This window comes from Bidens hawaiensis, unplaced genomic scaffold (genome assembly GCF_021521415.1).
Source record: "Bidens hawaiensis isolate Kalapana, Puna unplaced genomic scaffold, B.hawaiensis_p1.1 tig00004478_1, whole genome shotgun sequence".
NCBI classification, from domain to species: Eukaryota; Viridiplantae; Streptophyta; class Magnoliopsida; order Asterales; family Asteraceae; genus Bidens; species Bidens hawaiensis.
The window spans coordinates 1121581-1125680 of NW_027491271.1; the positions used below are offsets into that span (position 1 = coordinate 1121581).

The 4100-nt window shown below is 38.1% G+C and overlaps 1 pseudogene across 1 annotated transcript; it reads left to right on the forward strand.

Annotated features, from left to right (window-relative positions):
• The first annotated feature begins 557 nt into the window (after positions 1-557).
• Positions 558-3264, forward strand: LOC143626739 (tubulin beta-1 chain pseudogene; annotated as a pseudogene). The gene is made up of 3 exons (XR_013152475.1): positions 558-967; positions 1632-1901; positions 2428-3264. The product of XR_013152475.1 is annotated as a tubulin beta-1 chain pseudogene (transcript).
• Positions 3265-4100: the final 836 nt, after the last annotated feature.

Sequence of the window (4100 nt, forward strand, 5' to 3'; positions counted from 1 at the left end):
TAAATCAACCCATTTTTACCATATCAAAAACAATATTATTAAATCTGATCTTGTATTAGATTAGTTTTATTATTAAATATTATTGTTTGTTTAATTTTTAGTATGTTTTTTTTATTATGAATTTTCAAAAAAATGTGTGTTTTTTTAAATAATTTTTGAGTTTTTTTAATAATACGTTTTTTTAATACATTTATAAAAAAATAAAAAAAAAACCGCTCGCGCCCCCTCTCGCGCCCCTCCACACCATGTCCCGGGGCGCGAGCACCACTACCAACACCCATCTTATCAAGTTTCTCTCTCTGCCACACGTCACAATATTATTGGCTGGCGCCCCCTCTCGCGCCCCCCACACCCCTCAGCCTTAGACACAAACATATAATATCTATCTTTATTTATATAAAAAAAAAAATGAAAAATTATTAGCATGATTTGGCTTCTGTGTCACACTGTCATGTCAGTCTCTCCATAGTCAAATAACCTATATCTATCGTAGAAGACACTACACTCTCACCCTATATTATTAATAAACCAACTTCTCCCACCACTCACTCACCCAAACCCTCTCATTCTCATCTTCACCACCCACCAAAACGAGAGAAATCCTACACATCCAATGCGGCAACCAGATCGGCTCCAAGTTCTGGGAAGTCATCTGCAACGAGCACGGCATCGACTCCGCCGGCCGCTACACCGGATCTGAATCCGATCTCCAACTCGAACGCATCAACGTCTACTACAACGAGGCTTCTGGCGGCCGCTTCGATCCTCATGGATCTGGAGCCTGGCACCATGGACAGCATCAGATCCGGCCCCTACGGCCAGATCTTCAGGCCGGATAACTTCGTCTTCGGGCAGTCCGGTGCGGGTAATAATTGGGCCAAGGGGCATTACACGGAAGGCGCTGAGTTGATTGATTCGGTGCTGGATGTTGTCAGGAAAGAAGCAGAGAATTGTGATCTCTTGCAAGGTATGTTTATGGTTCGGTTTATGTCGATTCGGGTTTTGATAGTTGTAATTGTGATCTGGTGATTAACATCTGAATTATGAAGTTTTTGTGTATTGTTTTGATTCGATTTGAATTTTGATCATCATATTTCTTTCGGTGTTGTAGAACTCGCTAGGCGCTAACAATTGATCCGGATTAATTGGATTGGAATCTTATGTCATTTTTCTAAAGTCTTTATATAGTATACAACATTTTTATATATAACTTTTTAAACTTGTTAATCAGATTGGATTGATAACTATACATTTCAAATACTTCAAAGGTTTTGACCAATTTCGACAGGTTTTGATCGAGATTTGACTGATTTCACAGATTTGGATCAAAATTTGACCATTTTTGACATATTTTGATTGAAATTTGACTGATTTTGAACGATTTAGACTGGCTTTGACTGACTTCGGATTTATATGTCTGATTACTTTAAATCAGATTGGTTAATCACTGATTTCCGATTAATTGGCGCGTAATACTGATTTTCACAGCACTGACTTCTTTCAACTACAGTTCTGTTAGTACTGATTTATGAGGGTTTTTCAATATTGATTCGATGTTCATAGGTTTAGTATGTGTGCACCACAAGATCCAAGTGCTTATAATCAGTTTTGATTTGGTTTTTTGGTGGCAGGTTTTCAGGTTTGCCACTCACTTGGGGGAGGTACAGGATCTGGAATGGGAACACTGTTGATATCAAAGATTAGAGAGGAATACCCGGACCGAATGATGCTTACATTTTCAGTTTTCCCTTCACCGAAGGTGTCAGACACTGTGGTTGAGCCTTATAATGCCACACTCTCGATCCACCAGTTGGTTGAAAATGCTGACGAGTGTATGGTTCTTGACAACGAGGCGCTTTATGATATCTGTTTCAAGACCCTAAAGCTCACCACTCCAAGTTGTAAGTAATCATGTCTTTAGTTAACCTCAAATTTTGTTATGAATGGGTCGATTTTGGTTATGATTATCTGAAATGATTCAGATAAACCAAATTGAAACTTTAAATCCTTTTAATTTTGAAAATTTTAGATTGTTATCGTAATGGTATAGTTTTTGTAACACATTAATTGTTTCTAGTTTTTTTACTAAAAAAGTTTTTGCGGGTCAATTCAACCCATGGATTTGTGTAAGTCCAAAACCGTTTTGACTTGTTATCTACCCGGCACGTTTTATAACTTTTGAACTCACCAGCCGACTAATCGAGTAATTTAGGCTGTTATTGTAATCATATAGTTTTTGTACTCGTTTTATTACAATAAAAAATTGTTTTTGAGTCAAGTCAGTATGGCCCGTTTTGTTTAACTCGTGCTGTCGTGCAAAAAGGATTACATGTTTTGACCCGGACTCGTTTAAATCCATTTTGCCACGTCGAATAATATTAAGATCAATATAGTAATATTTATCGTTTATGTCTTCTTGTCTTGCAGTTGGTGACTTGAACCACTTGATCTCCGTAACCATGAGTGGTGTAACATGCTGCTTGAGATTCCCAGGTCAACTGAACTCTGACCTCCGAAAGCTTGCGGTCAACCTTATCCCATTCCCTCGTCTCCACTTCATCATGGTCGGTTTTGCTCCCCTCACTTCTCGCGGGTCCCAACAATACATTTCTCTTAGCGTGCCTGAGCTGACCCAGCAAATGTGGGAGGCCAAGAACATGATGTGTGCTGCAGACCCACGCCACGGCCGATACCTAACTGCCTCAGCCATGTTCCGAGGCAAAATGAGCACCAAAGAAGTTGATGAACAAATGATGAATGTTCAAAACAAGAACTCGTCCTCCTTTGTCGAGTGGATACCAAACAACGTTAAATCAAGCGTTTGTGACATCCCGCCAACCGGGCTCAAAATGGCTTCCACATTTATTGGAAACTCGACTTCGATTCAAGAAATGTTTAGGCGAGTGAGTGAACAGTTTACAGCTATGTTTAGGAGAAAGGCGTTTTTGCATTGGTATACAGGTGAGGGGATGGATGAGATGGAGTTCACTGAGGCGGAGAGTAATATGAATGATTTGGTGGCGGAGTATCAACAGTATCAGGATGCAACGGTGGATGATGATCAGGAGTACGAGGAAGAAGAGGGTGAAGAGGGGCAGTACGAGGAGTGATATATATATGCTGTTTGTTTTGTTTGCTTGTTTGATCGTACGTTGTTTGGGTGACATTGGATTTCATTGTGTATGATGCTTGGTGATGCTCCGTTTTCCATGTATTATAACATACTTTTTTGCTTGGTTTCAATTTCAGTTGTGGTTTGATTCATGATTTTATTATAATGTTTTATCTTACTTTGGTTGAAAAGGTTTCTAACTTACTATATGAGTTTGGCTTAGTTTTTACGAAATAATGGTTGTGATATACCAAGGCTCTTATGGGGGTAGTGGCACTTGCGGGAATGCCACTGCTACTTTAAAATAACCACCCGGTGCAAGTGTCCTGTTTTAAAGAATAACCCGTTTAATGACAGTTGAACGACTAATTAACAAGAATGACCCGCTTAATGGCTGTTGAACCCACTTACTAATATAGCGAGTTCAAGTCGAAACATAAGCAAAGCTACGAGTTCACAAAATCGACCACATTTTTCACAATTTTCATAATTTTCACAAAACCAACCTTAATACTTGCAAATTTCACAATTTCTGCTGCAACCTTCATGCAGTGAACTACGCCTACCGCAAGGAGAAGTTGTGCCACTTGAAGGAAAAGGAAAACAAATATGCTTATCTTGCTGAGGAGTTGTGTGTGGAGTGCAACAAAAACAAATAAATAAAGATATGCAGTTCTTTCTAATGTCTTAAACCTGTATCGTAGGATTTTACTCTGTTTGGAGAAATAAACATGGAGCCCAGAAAATAAAAAGTAAAAAAAAAAAGATATTTTTATCATTACTCAAGGTATTTCTAACAAAATTAATTTTTTTATAACATATGAACTACGCATATCCAACGAAGTTTTATTTATTTATTTGAACAGCAAGTTTGTTTCACCTAAAATCCTTTCTAATCTAGGATTTAAACATATCACCTCTTTTTTTTAAAAAAATTAAATAAATAAACAAACACCATATTACTAGGTACAGGCGGATCAGATCTATG